Here is a 15,779-nt window from a genome sequence, read left to right as displayed (position 1 = left end):
GAGCCTGGTAGGCTGCAGTCCATGGGGTCGCTAAGAGTTGGACACGACTGAGTGACTTCACTTTCACTTTTCACTTTCATGCATTGGAGAAGGAAATGGCAACCCACTCCAGTATTCTTGCCTGGAGAATCCCAGGGACGGGGGAGCCTAGTGGGCTGCCGTCTATGGGGTCGCACAGAGTCGTACATGACTGAAGCGACTTAGCAGCAGCAGCAACCCTGGGTTTGTGCTTGGCTTTTCACATACTTAGCTGTGTGAGCTTGATTAAGTCTCTTAACCTCAGTTTTCTCATCTGGAAAATGGGCACCATGATGATAATTCCACCTTCTAGATTGCATGTGTGCCTGCAAAAAGCAGGTGGCCCTGAGAGGGCCTCCTGGGTTCCTGAGTGTGGAACAAATATGAATTATTCTGCTACCTGGGAGAAAGAAATCTTCTGTTAGCGGTTATGGCTGCCATCCCCAAGGCTAAATATTGATTCAAGCCAAATGACATCTATTTCTGAACCCTGACCCAGAACTCTGACTGAGCCGATGCTTCTGTTTTCTGGGCTCACACAAGAGCTACTGATTACTGGCTCAGATTACACCCTTCCTCAGCCTTACCAGTCAGCCTTTCCTTGTCAACTATTTCTCCCCTGAAATCACACTGCAAGGAGAGTCATAAAGGCTCTTGCTGTCTTGTCAGTTTCCCACATCTCCAGCATAGCAATAAGTAGGTGTTATGGCTACTTGTCATAGCAACAATTATGGCAACCTGTACAGTCCAATCTCAGCCTGCTAAATGAAACTGTTCCCATTTGGCCCCTCATGTTTAAATTACCTATAGTTGCCTTAGTAACCTTCCTATGCTTGCTGTTTAATGTCGAAATATGTGTGGACCTAATCTAGTTTCCTTTCCCAAGCATAATTCCAACCATGCAATTAAGTAACCAAACATTTAGTCATTGAACTACCCACAGGAATGGACAAAAGCAAACCACCCATCATGCATTTCTTGCTTGCCCCCAAACACCATAGAAGTGATCTGCTGAAACAAAGTGATACATTGGCATGTACACTCCAGAAGGGACACTTTTTCTCTGGGTTTGTTTTCCATCTAGTGCAGAATGTCTACCATAAGTCTAGCCCTCCAGCAGCTGGTCACCTAATTTTTGCAGACTCAGCCCACTCCAGATCCCTTCCACATCCCTCAGTAAAATCTAGAGAACAGACTTAGTCCCACTTCTCACTCCTTAGGAAAACAGTTTTTTTTTTTTTTTTCTTCAGAAAACAATATTTGGTAACACTTTCAAAATCTTGTGCTCCTTGCCTTGGATTCATGGACCTGTAACAGAGGATGGGAAGCCTCCCCTTCCATCTAAATATTTCACCACTCCCACCAGGGCCACAGGCTTGACTGGACCCCAAAGACTTCTGCCTGCTCCCTGATGTCCTCTGTACATCAGTTCAGTTCAGTCTCTCAGTCATGTCCAGCTCTTTGCTATATCATGGAGTGCTGCATGCTAGGTTTCCCTGTCCATTACCAACTCCCGGAAATTGCTCAAACTCACGTTCATCAGGTCGGTGATGCCACCCAACAATTTCATCTTCTGTCTTCCCCTTTGCCTTCTGCCTTTAATCTTTCCCTGCATAAGGGTCTTTTCTAATGAGTCAGTTCTTCCCATCAGGTGGCCAAAGTATTGGAGGTTCAGCTTCAGCATCGGTCTTTCCAATGAATATTCAGGACTTATTTCCCTTAGCATGGACTGGTTGAATCTCCTTGCAGGCCAAGGGACTCTCAAGAGTCTTGTCCAACACCACAGTTTAAAAGCATCAATTCCTTGGTACTCAGCTTTCTTTATGGTCCGACTCTGACATTCAGTCACGACTTCTGGTAAAACCATAGCTTTGACTGTAAAGATCTTTGCTGGTAAAGAAATGCCTCTGCTTTTTAGTATGCTGTCAGGTTTTTCATAGCTTTTCTTCCAAGATTTAGAGTCCTTTTTCCCCACAGCTGCAGTCATTATCGACAGTGATTTTGGAGCCCAGGAAAATAAAGTCTGTCACTGTTTTCATTGTTTTTCCAGATATCTGCCATGAAGTAATGGAACTCGATGCCATGATCTTCATTTTTTGATCTGTATATACCACATCCTGACCATCCCAAAGAAAAAGAAATGCAAAAAGGCAAAGTGGTTGCCTGAGGAGGCCTTACAAATAACTTAGAAAAGAAGAGAAGCAAAAGGCAAAGGAGAAAAGAAAGACATACCCATCTGAATGCAGAGTTCCAAAGAATAGCAAGAAGAGATTAAAAAATGCCTTCCTAAGTGATCAGTACAAAGAAATAGAGGAAAACTTTAGAATGGTAAAGACCAGAGATGTCTTCAAGAAAATTAGAGATAGGGAGGGAATATTTCAGGCAAACATGGGCACAAAAAAAGAAAGAAATGGTACGGACCTAACAGAAGCAGAATATATTAAGAAGAGGTTGAAAGAATACATAGAACAACTGCACAAAAAAGATATTAATGACCCAGATAACCACAATGGTGTGATCACTCACCTAGAGCTAGACAATCCTGAAATGTGAAGTCAAATGGGTCTTCAGAAGCATCACTACGAGCAAAGCTAGTGGAGGTGATGGCATTGCAGTAGAGCTATATCAGATCCTAAAAGATGATGCTGTTAAAGTGCTGCACTCAATATGCTAGAAAATGTGGAAAACTCAGCAGTGGCCACATGACTGGAAAGGTCGTTTTCCTTGCAATCCTGCAAAAAGGTGATTTCAAAGAATGTTCAACTACCACACAGTTGCACTCATCTCACATGCTACCAAAGTAATTTCTGCAAGCAAGTCTTGAACAGTACATGAACTGTGAAATTCCATATGTTCAAGCTGGATTTAGAAAAGGCAGAGGAGCCAGAGATCAAATTGTCAACATTCATTGGATAATAGAAAAAGCAAGAGATTTCTAGAAAAATAGCTACTTCTGCTTTATTGACCATGCAAAAGCCTTTGACTGTGTGGATCACAACAAACGGGAAAACTTACAGAGATGGGAATACCAGACCATCTTATCTGCCTTCTCCTTGGGCTGCAAGGAGATCCACCCAGTCATGCAAAAGGAAATCAATCCTGAATATTCATTGGAAGAACTGATGCTGAAATTGAACCTCTAATTCTTTGGCCAACTGATGTGAAGAACTGACTCATTAGAAAAAACCCTGTTACTGGGAAAGATTAAAGGCAGGAGGAGAAGAGAATGACAGAGGATGAGATGGTTGGATGGAATCACCAACTCGATGGACATGAGTTTGCCCAAGCTCCAGGAGTTGGTGAAGAACAGCGAGCCTTGGCATGCTGCAGTCCATGGGGTTGCAGAGTCAGACATGACTGAGCAACTGAACTGAACTGAACATACCACATAGCAAATACTATTTGTAATGGGCATGTTTCTCCAGCAAGACTGGGGCTCCCTAAGGCCCCAACACATATCCCCAGTCAAGTTTGCACCCATGCACAGAAGTCAGTGCTTAGCATTCACAAGACATTCAGTGAGTTCTGATTGCAGGGGGACCTCCATTTTAGTCAACATAAAGGAGTAAAGAACACATTTATCCTCCTGTCTCAAATAACTCCAAAGTAGAAAAGACAAATGAAAGAGCATTGTTTTATATTAAACATCTGGCAGGAGAGAGTGGATTCCTGAGGTGAGGAGCAAGAAGGAGAGTTCTACAATTGCCCCGACTCTAGGAATAGTTTCCAACACATACATGGAAGGTGTACCTAGGCAGAGACAAACAGTCTCCCCAAGAAGACAGATTTATGACTCTATATGGTTAGAGTTCACAGGAGAGAGCTACATACAGAGAACTGTGGGAAGGTACAGGTGATACCCTTCCAGGTTTCAGCAGAGTTGATAGTACTGGTCTGAATTACAGGGAACAATCCTTGAGTCTCAAATTGCACCAAGTCTAATTGTGTCCCCACCCACTAGCGTGGAAATTAGTCATTTTTAATTATAAATTTATTTATTTTAATTGAAGGCTAATTACAATATTGTATGATTTTGCCGTACATTGACATGAATCCACCATGGGTGTACACGTGTTCCCCATCCTGTACCCCTTTCCCACCTCCCTCCCCATACCATCCCTCTGGGTCATCCTAGTGCACCAGCCCTGAGCATCCTGTATCCTGCATCGAACCTGGGCTGGCCATTCGTTTCACATATGATATTATACATGTTTCAATGCCATCCTCCCAAATCATCCCACTCTCACCCTCTCCCACAGAGTCCAAAAGACTGTTCTATATATCTGTGTCTCTTTTGGTGTCTTGCATACTGGGTAATTGTTACCATCTTTCTAAATTCCATATATATGCATTAGTATACTGTATTGGTGTTTTTCTTTCTGGCTTACTTCACTCCATATAATAGGCTCCAGTTTCATCCACCTCATTAGAACTGATTCAAATGTCTTCTTTTTAATGGCTGAGTAATACTCCATTTGTATACGTATCACTGCTTTCTTATCCATTCATCTGCTGATGGACATCTAGGTTGCTCCCATGTCTTTGTCAGTTGCTTCATTTGCTATTATTTTCTCACAATCTGAAGGCTGTCTTTTCACCTTGCTTATAGTTTCCTTTGTTGTGCAGAAGATTTTAATTTTAATTAGGTCCCATTGTTTTCTTTTTGCTTTTATTTCCAATATTCTGGGAGGTGGGTCATAGAGGATCCTGCTGTGATTTATGTTGGAGAGTATTTTGCCTATGTTCTCCTCCTGGAGTTTTATAGTTTCTGGTCTTATGTTTAGATCTTTAATCCATTTTGAGTTTATTTTTGTGTATGGTGTTAGACAGTGTTCTAGTTTCATTCTTTTACAAGTGGTTGAGCAGTTTTCCCAGCACCACTTGTTAAAGAGATTGTCTTTTCTCCATTGTATGTTCTTGCCTCCTTTGTCAAAGATAAGGTGTCCATAGTTGCGTGGATTTATCTCTGGGCTTTCTGTTTTGTTCCATTGATCTATATTTCTGTCTTTGGTGCCAGTACCATACTGTCTTGATGACTGTGGCTTTGTAGTAGATCCTGAAGTCAGGCAGGTTGATTCCTCCAGTTCCATTCTTATTTCTCAAGATTGCTTTGGCTATTCGAGGTTTTTTGTATTTGCATACAAATTCTGAAATAATTTGTTCTAGCTCTGTGGAAAATACCATTGGTAGCTTGATAGGGATTGCATTGAATCTATAGATTGCTTTGGGTAGTATACTCATTTCCATTATATGGATTCTTCTGATCCATAAACACAGTATATTTCTCCATCTATTAGTGTCCTCTTTGATTTCTTTCACCAGTGTTTTATAGTTTTCTATATGTAGGTCTTTTGTTTCTTTAGGTAGATGTAGTCCTAAGTATTTTATTCTTTTCGTTGCAATGCTAAATGGAATTGTTACCTTAATTTCTCTATTTTCTCATTGTTATTCTATAGGAATGCAAGTGATATCTGTGTTGACTTTATATCCTGAAACTTTACTATATGCATTGATTAGCTCTAGTAATTTTCTTGTGGAGTCTTTAGGGTTTTCTATGTAAAGGATCATGTCATCTGCAAATGGTGAGAGTTTTACTTCTTCTTTTCCAATTTGGATTCCTTTTATTTCTTTTTTTTTTGGTTCTGATTGCTGTGGTCAATACTTTAAAAACTATGTTGAATAGTAGTGGTGAGAGTGAGCACCCTTATCTTGTTCCTGACTTTAGGGGAAATGCTTTCAATTTTTCACCACTGAGGATAATGCTTGCTGTGGATTTGTCATATATAGCTTTGATTATGTTGAGGTATGTTCCTTCTATTCCTGCATTCTGGTGGGTTTTATCATAAATGGATGTTGAATTTTGTCCAAGGTTTCTCTGCATCTATTGAGATAATCATATGGCTTTTATTTTTCAATTTGTTAATGTGGTGCATTACATTGATTTACGGATATTGAAGAATCCTTGCATCCCTGGGATAAAGCCCACTTGGTCATGGTGTATGATATTTTAATGTGTTGTTGGATTCTGGTTGCGAGAATTTTGTTAAGGATTTCTGCATCTATGTTCATCAGTGATATTGGCCTGTAGTTTTCTTTTTTTGTGACATCTTTTTCAGGTGTTGGTGTTAGGGTGATGGTGGCCTCATAGAATGAGTTTGGCAGTTTGTCTTCATCTCTGCAATTTTCTGGAAGAGTTTGAGTAGGATAGGTGTTCAGTTCAGTTCAGTCGCTCAGTCGTGTCCAACCCTTTGTGACCCCATGAGTCGCAGCACGCCAGGCCTCCCTGTCCATCACCAACTCCTGGAGTTCACTCAGACTCACATCCATCGAGTCAGTGATGCCATCCAGCCATCTCATCTTATGTCATCCCCTTCTCCTCCTGCCCCCAATATCTCCCATCATCAGAGTCTTTTCCAATGAGTCAACTCTTTGCATGAGGTGGCCAAAGTACTGGAATTTCAGCTTTAGCATCATTCCTTCCAAAGAAATCCCAGGGCTGATCTCCTTCAGAATGGACTGGTTGGATCTCCTTGCAGTCCAAAGGACTCTCAAGAGTCTTCTCCAACACCACAGTTCAAAAGCATCAATTCTTCGGTGCTCAGTCTTCTTCACAGTCCAACTCTCACAACAATACATGACCACAGGAAAAACCATAGCCTTGACTAGATGGACCTTTGTTGGCAAAGTAATGTCTCTGCTTTTGAATATGCTATCTCGGTTGGTCATAACTTTCCTTCCAAGGAGTAAGCGTCTTTTAATTTCATGGCTGCAGTCACCATCTGTAGTGATTTTGGAGCCCCGAAAAATAAAGTCTGACACTGTTTCCACTGTTTCCCCATCTATTTCCCATGAAGTGATGGGACCAGATGCCATGATCTTCGTTTTCTGAATGTTGAGCTTTAAGCCAACTTTTTCACTCTCCACTTTCACTTTCATCCAGAGGCTTTTTAGTTCCTCTTCACTTTCTGCCATAAGGGTGGCGTCATCTGCATATCTGAGGTTATTGATATTTCTCCCAGCAATCTTGATTCCAGCTTGTGTTTCTTCCAGTCCAGGGTTTCTCATGATGTACTCTGCATATAAGTTAAATAAACAGGGTGACAATATACAGCCTTGACGTACTCCCTTTCCTATTTGGAACCAGTTTGTTGTTCCATATCCAGTTCTAACTGTTGCTTCCTGACCTGCATACAGATAGGTGTTAACTCTTCTCTAAATTTTTGGTAGAATTCAGCTTTGAAGCCATCTGGTCCTGGGCTTTTGTTTGCTGAAAGATTTCTGATTACAGCTTCAATTTCCATGCTTTTGATGTGTCTGTTAAGATTTTCTATTTCCTCCTGGTTCAGTTTTGGAAAGTTGTAATTTTCTAAGAATTTGTCCAGTCTTTCACGTTGTCCATTTTATTGGCATATAGTTGCTGATAGTAGTCTCTTATGATCCTTTGTATTTCTGTGTTGTCTGTTGTGATCTCACCATTTTCATTTCTAATTTTGTTGATTTGATTCTTCTCCCTTTGTTTCTTGATGATTCTTGCCAATGGTTTGTCAATTTTATTTATCCTTTCAAAGAACCACCTTTTCTCTTTGTTGATTTTTGCTATGGTCTCTTTTGTTTCTTTTGTATTTATTTGTGGCTGAATTTTGAGGATTTATTTACTTCTAATAACCCTGGTGTTCTTCATTTCTTCCTTTTCTAGTTGATTTAGGTGTAGAGTTAGGTTATTTATTTGACTTTTTTCTTGTTTCTTGAGGTATGCCTGTATTGCTATGAACCTTCCCCTTAACACTGGTTTTACAGTGTCCCACAGGGTTTGGGTGTTTTGTTTTCATCTTCATTCATTTCTATGCATATTTTGATTTCTTTTTTGATTTCTTCTGTGATTTTTTGGTTATTCAGCAGCATGTTGTTCAGCCTCCCTATGTTGGAATTTTTAATAGTTTTTCTCCTGTAATTGAGATCTAATCTTACTGCATTGTGGTCAGAAAAGATGCTTGGAATGATTTCAATTTTTTTGAATTTACCAAGGTTAGATTTATGGCCCTGGGTGTGATCTATCTTGAAGAAGGTTCTGTGTGCACTTGAGAAAAAGGTGAAATTCGTTGTTTTGGGGTGAAATGTCCTATAGATATCATATCTATATCTTAAATGATCTATGTATCATTTAAGTTTGTGTTTCCTTGTTAATTTTCTGTTTAGTTGATTTAGCCATGGGTGTGAGTGGGGTATTAAAGTCTCCCACTATTATTGTGTTATTGTTAATTTCCCCTTTCATACTTGTTAGCATTTGTCTTACATATTGTGGTGCTCCTATGTTGGGTGCATTTATGTTTATAATATTTATATCTTCTCCTTGGATTGATAGTTTGATCATTATGTAGTGTCCTTTGTCTCTGTTCACAGCCTTTGTTTTAAAGTCTATTTTATCTGATATGAGGATTGCTACTCCTGCTTTCTTTTGGTCTCTATTTGAGTGGAATATCTTTTTCTAGCCCTTGACTTTCAGTCTGAATGTGTCCCTTGTTTCCAGGTGGGTCTCTTGTAGACAACATATATAGGGGTCTTGTTTTTGTATCCATTCAGCCAGTCTTTGTGTTTTGTTTGGGGGCATTTAACCCATTTACATTTAAGGTAATTATTTATATGATCTCATTGCCATTTACCTTATTGTTTTGCGTTTGAGTTTATACACCCTTTCTGTGTTTCTGGTCTAGAGAAGATCCTTTACTATTTGTGGAGAGCTGGGTGGTGGTGCTGAATTCTCTCAGCTTTTGCTTGTCTGTAAAGCTTTTGATTTCTCCTTCATATTTGAATCAGATCCTTGCTGGGTGCAGTAATCTGGGCTGTAGGTTTTTTTCTTTCATTACTTTAAGTATGCCCTGCCATTCCCTCCTGGCCCGAAGAGTTTCTATTGAAAGATCAGCTGTTATCCTTATGGGAATCCCCTTGTGTGCTATTTGTTGTTTTCCCCTTGCTGCTTTTAATATTTGTTCTTTGTGTTTGATCTTTATTAATTTGATTAATATGTGTCTTGGGGTGTTTCACCTTGGGTTTATCCTTTTTGGGACTCTCTGGGTTTCTTGGACTTGCGTGATTATTTCCTTCCCCAATTTAGGGAAGTTTTCAACTATTATCTCTATTCTATTATAGGTAGATTCCCTATCTCTTCCTTTTTTGTTTGGTTTGGTGGACATTTATCCTGTTCCTTTACCTTCTGGGTATTTCTCTGCCTCTTTGTCTTGTTTATATTGCTGTGTTTGGGGTCACCTTTCCGCATTCTGGCAGTTTGTGGAGTTCTCTTTATTGTGGAGTTTCCTCACTGTGGGTGGGGTTGGACGGGTGGCTTGTCAAGGTTTCCTGGTTAGGGAATCTTGTGTCGATGTTCTGGTGGGTAGAGCTGAATTTCTTTTCTCTGAAGTGAAATGAAATGTCCAGTAATGAGTTATGAGATGTCAATGGATTTGGAGTGACTTCGGGCAACCTGTATTTTGAAGCTCAGGCCTATGTTCCTGTGTTGCTGGAGAATTTGCGTAGTATGTCTTGGCCTAGAACTTGTTGGCCCTTGGGCGGTGCTTAGTTTCAGTGTAGGTATGCAGGCATTTGATGAGCTCCTATCGATTAATATTCCCTGGAGTCAGGAGTTCTCTGGTGTTCTCAGGATTTGGACTTAAGCCTCCTGCTCCTTGTTTTCAGTCTTATTCTTACAGTAGCCTCAAGACTTTTCCATCTATACAGCACCAATGATAAAACATCTAGGTTAAAAATGAAAAGTTATCCACAGTGAGGGACACCCAGAGAGGTTCACAGAGTTACATGGAGAAGAGAAGAGGGAGGAGGGAGATAGAGGTGACCATGAGGAGAAGAGGGGTAATCAAAACAGGTGAGAGAAAACTAGCCAGGAGTCACTTCCTATGTGCTTTGCACAGTCTGGATCCCTCAGAGTTGTTCACAGAGTTACACAGAGAAGAGAAGAGGGAAGATTGAGATAGAGGTGACCAGAAGGAGAAGAGAGGGAATCAAAAGGGGAGAGAGAAAGCTAGCCAGTAATCACTTCCCTATGTGCTCTCCACAGTCTGTATCCCTCAGAGATGTTCATAGAGTTACACAGAGAAGAGAAGAGGGAGGAAGGAGACAGAGGTGGCCAGGGAGATAAAGGGGTAAGTCAAAAGGAGAGAGACAGATCAGCCAGTAATCAGTTCCCTAAGTGTTCTCCACAGTCTGGAACACACAAAGAGATTCACAGAGTTGAGTAGATATGAGAAGGGGGAGGGAGGAGATAGAGGCGACCTGGTGGAGAAAAAAGAGATCCAAAGGGGGAGAGAGTAATCAGGCCAGTGATCTCGCTCCCAAGTAAAAATGGGTACTGAAGATTGGGTTCTTAAAGGTACAAAATTGCTAACAAATACCAGAAAGCAAAGATTAAAAATCTAGAGCAGAGGTTGGATTCTCAAAAATACAATATTAAAGGAAAAAAACAAAGTCACAAAAATTATTATATATATATATATATATTTATAAAGTTTGCTTTAAGAAATAGGGTCTTTATTTTCAAAGTAATAGTAGGTTATAAAAATGAAAATTAAAGGAGTAGTAGAGGCCTTAAAAATAAAAAAAAATTAAATTTAAAGAATGAAAATAGTAAAAATATATCTAGGACTTTTGTGGTGTTGTTGTGGACAGTGTGGGGTCAGTTCACTTTCACATAGTTTCTTGATCCAGCTTATACTTCTAAAGATCTATAAGCCCCTTCCTATGTAGTCGGTGCTAACTGTGGGGTTTTAATCTTCTGCACCTGTCACTTTCAGGGCGGTTCCCTCTGTTTTAGCTTCTTCTGTTTGCTGGTCTCTTCAGTGTCTAATTTCTGCCCTGACCCAAGGGGGAGGTGGTGGACAATTTTTTATGCTCACTTGTTCAGTTGTGCTGTGGGGAGGGATGGGTGCTGCCAACAGATAACACTGGTGTGTGCTCACAGTGTCTCTGGTACACTGGGTTTTCCCCTGCTCACGGTGTGTATGCTTTCCCTGTCTACACTTTTCAGGCTCTAGGTTGCTCTGTCTGGAACTGTCTGAGGTGGCCCTGGGTTGCATACACTTCCCAGGGCTAAGCCACCCAGGTTCAGGTACTCGGGTACTCCTCAAAGGTGCAGACTCAGTTGGGCCTGTGTTTTGTGCCCTTCCCAGGTCCAAGCCACTCAGGTGACCAGGTGTTTGGTGAGTGTGGTCGCTGAGATTTATTGCCTCTCCCTTCCCTGCCGCTCGGTTTTCTGGGTGTACAACCGGCACACCTTCTTAGGCGGACGTTGACTGTCCAGAATCCCAAGAAATCTTGGTTAGCAAAAAAACCTGCTTGCACTTTGGTAGATGATGCCTCTCTGGGGCTGCAATTGCCCCCTTCTAGCTCTGGTTGCCCTCGCTCCTCTGTGTCTGGCAGGGGATGGGCCAGTCCGCAGCCAGCCAGCTCTGCTCAGTCCTTTGTTCTGTGAGCAGACCTGGCAGTGTCTTAGTTTAGGGCTTTTCACCGGGGTAATTATCCCAGAGTCTGGTTTGCTATCTCAAGTTAGTTCCCTCAGATTGCCCTCGGGGCATTCAAGCCTGGTCCTTACTCTAAGCAATGCAGCCCACACCTCCCTGCCCAGCCCCCGCTAGCTAGTGGCAGATGCAGGCGTCTGTGCTGCTTCTCCACTGGGAGTTACCATTGGGCATGTAGTCTGTGGGTTTAAATTATTTATTTATTTTTCCTCACACTTATGTTGCCCTCTGAGGTTCCAAGGCTCACCACAGATTCACCAGTCAGAGTGTTTCCTAGTGTTTGGAAACTTCTCTCTTTTTAAAGACTCCCTTCCTGGGATGGATCTCCATCCCTATCTCTTTTGCCTCTCTTTTTATCTGTTACATTTTTTCCTACCTCCTTTTGAAGACAATGGGCTGCCTTTTCTGGGTGCCTGATGTCCTCTGCTGGCATTCAGAAGTTTTTTGTGTGGAATTTACTCAGCGTTCAAATGTTCTTTTGATGAATTTGTTGGGGAGAAAGTAGTTTCCCTGTCCTATTCCTCTGCCATCTTAGGACTGCCCCTGAAATTACTCATAATTCCCATGAGATCAATAGGGCCCTAAAGACAAAATTGCCTTGCTAGAGGGGAATAGTAAACCTGGTCTAAAGGCTGGTTTCATCTCAGTTTAAAAAACTTTACCACAAGCCTTCAAAAAATGCAATTGTTTCCAAGAGATTATCAGTGTTTGCAAACAGTGAAAGAAATAATTTATAAAAATTAAAAACAATCCAGCATCCAAAGGCAAAGTGAACACATCCATAATCCAATTTAAAATTTCCATATAAATTGTGAAAGTATTTGTCCTAGTTTCATCTCAATATTGTAAGGTAATTATCCTCTGATTAAGATAAATAAATAAATTTAAAAGGAAAATATCCAGATGTGTAAAGAAGCAAGAAAATATCCATAACGAGGGAAAAATCAATTAGTAAAAACAGAAGTAAAATATATATTTCATAATTAGCAGAGAAGGACATTAAAATGCTTACTACATCAGTAATCCTTATATTCATGAAGCTGAAGAATATTGAGTATGTTAAATAAAGACATGTAAAATAGAAATGTAAAGAATGTGGGAAAAAAAATAATTGTGCACCAGAGAGCTTTGAAGTAACTTTAAGAGTGCTAAAATATATGTAATTGGAATCCCACAGGAAGTGAAAGACAAGAAAATAGAGCAAAGAACTTCATAATTACTGGCTCAAAATTTCCAGGAATGATGAAAGCTTTAAACCCATTTACACAGAAGCTCAATTAATTCAAGGACAAGAAACATGACAACTATACAAAGGCACGTCATAATTCATGGTTTAAGACAATCAACCAAAGAAATGTAACCAGAAGGAAAAACAGACACAGTAGAACAAAAAATGAGGATGACAGCAGATTAGGCAAAAGAAACAATGTTAGCCAGAGGACACTGGCACCACATCTTAAATGCTGAGATGACTCAGAATTCTATACCCAAGAAAAAATACATACCAAAAACAAGATACAATACTTTCTCAGACATACAACAACTACAAGACCACATCAGCACCAACAGGTCAATGCAATAAATGTTTTTTAAAAGGTCTCAAGTCAGAAGGAATTTAAAACCAAGTGAAAATCTGGATCTACAGGGGGAATGAACAGTACCCAAAATGATAAACACGTAATATGTATTAAAAGGTAAATATAGGGACTTCTTTGGTGGTCCAGTGGTTAAGGATCTACTTTGCAATGCAAAGCATTTGCAAATGGCAAAGGTTTGTTCCTTTGAACTAAGTTCCAGAGAACTAAGATCCCACATGCCACTGAGCAACTAAGCCTGCATGTCTCAAATAGAATTTACACGCTGCAAGTACTGAACTTTCCCTCCTCAAATAGAGAGTCCTTACCACAAGGAAGATCCTGCATGCCACACTAAGACAGTACAGACAAAGAAATGATAAATAAATAAATAATTTAATAATTATCATAATTAACGATAGACTGGCAAGTTAAAGAGGTATACCATGGATCTTAAGACTACTTAAAAAACAGTCACAGTTAATAAAGTGACAAAGGATATAAAAGGGAATCAGAAAAACTACTCAGTCACAGAAAAGTCAGGGATAAAAAAAGGCATGGAAAGAAAGAACATGGGACAAACTGAAGATAAAGAGCAAGATGATCGAATTAAACCCAACTAGAGCCAACCCCTCAGATGTGAACCCAGACTGAAGATATAACCCAGGGCCCAGACAACAGCAGATCCCCATACACTGCACTGTTTAGCCAAAACAGAGCCTGCCAGGCCACAGGGCCCCATGTGCCTGGGCACAGAACAGCACCAAAAGTTTATGTGGAACAGTAAATTAGAAGACTTCAATCATAAAAAGTACATCCTCTGTTTATAAAGAAATGGCATTAGAAATCAATGTTCACTGGACAGAAGAAGAATAAGGTGCTAGCATAGTGTGGACCATCCCTCTTTTACAACTCTAATTCTTCTCAGGAGGGAGCAGATAAATTGACAGGACTTACATCTCTTCAATATTAGACATATTTGACATACATAGACAATACTAGACATTCATGTTTGATTTTCACATTTCAGTCTTCTCTCTCTTCTCTTCTCTTGCTCATCCTGGGCAACAGGGACTGCTCCTCTAACCCACAGCTCAATCACTACACACAAAGACGGATGATACTTGCCGAGTCTTTCACATAAACCAGTGAAAACTTGTTTCCTCCTATATCACACTCTTGGCTCTTTTCAACCAACCACGGCTCTTGTCCTACCTCCTAGAATCCTGGTCCTCTGTCACTTGCAGCCATGTTCCCATACACGGGGCCTCATTTATACCCAGTGACATTCCTATTCAGAGTGGCCATAATACATGCAAAAAAGGGAAAGAACAGGCAGCTCCTTATTCTCCTCTCTTGCTCCTTCACTACATACATTCACTGAAAACCTGTGTATTAAGTTTGTTACATACAAACGTTCAAGTTGAACAGTTCTATGAAGACCTTAAAGACCTTATAGAAGTAACACTCTCAAAAGACGTCATTTTGATTATAAGGGACTGGAATGCAAAAGTAGGAGTCAAGAAACCCAGGAATAACAAGCAAATTTGGAATGGAATACAGAATGAAGCAGGGCAAAGGCTAATAGAGTTCTGCCAAGAGAATGCACTGGTCATAGCAAACACCTTCTTCCAACAACACAAGAGAAGACTCTACACATGGACATCACCAGATGGTCGACACCAAAATAAGATTGATTATATTCTTTGCAGCCAAAGATGGAGAAGCTCTATACGTCAGCAAAAACAAGACAGGGAGCTAACGGTGGCTCAGATCATGAACACCTTATTGCCAAATTCAGACTGAAACTGAAGAAAGTGGAGAAGAGCACTAGACCATTCAGGTATGGCCTAAATCAAATCCCTTGTGACTATACAGTGGAAGTGAGAAATAGATTTAAGGGACCAGATTTAATAGACAGAGTGCCTGGTGAATTATGGATGGAGATTCATGACATTGTATAGGAGACAGGAATCAAGACCATCCTCAAGAAAAACAAATGCAAAAAACAAAATGGCTGTCTGAGGAGGCCTTAGAGAGAGCTGTTAAAAGAAGGGAAGGAAAAAGCAAAGGAGAAAAGCAAAGATATACCCATTTGAATGCACAGTTCCAAAGAATAGCAAGGAGAGATAAGAAAGCCTTCCTCAGCGATCAATGCAAAGAAATAGAGAAAAGCAATAGAATGGGAAAGACTAGAGATTTCTTCAAGAAAATTAGATATACCAAGGGAATATAGTTGTTGAATATAGTGTCAGATTTCATTCCCTTTTTTCTTTTGGTTTTCTTTGGTTTTGTTTTTAACCGGCAGTATTTTTGTTTTCCTTAGAAGATATTCCACTCTGAATGTAGAGTCATAAGTCTGAATTTTAAAGCCACTTAAGTAATGTGTTGTTATAGGTAGCTAGTCAAAAACTTGATGCAATTAGATTTATTAGTCTTTGTTCTCAATTTGTTCAGTTCAGTCCAGTCCTTTAGTTGTGTCGGTCTCTTTGCAGCACCATAGACTGCAGCATGCCAGGCTTCTCTGTCCATCACCAACTCCCAGAGCTTTCTCAAGCTCATGTCCATCGACTTGGTGATGCCATCCAACCATCTCATCCTCTGTCTTCCACTTCTCCTCATGGCTTCAATCTTTCCTAATATCAGGGTCTTTTCAAATGAG

Source organism: Bos indicus, chromosome 29 (genome assembly GCF_029378745.1).
Source record: "Bos indicus isolate NIAB-ARS_2022 breed Sahiwal x Tharparkar chromosome 29, NIAB-ARS_B.indTharparkar_mat_pri_1.0, whole genome shotgun sequence".
Lineage (NCBI taxonomy): Eukaryota > Metazoa > Chordata > Mammalia > Artiodactyla > Bovidae > Bos > Bos indicus.
The sequence above is the reverse complement of the archived record's forward strand: the minus strand, read 5'-3'. Positions refer to the sequence as shown.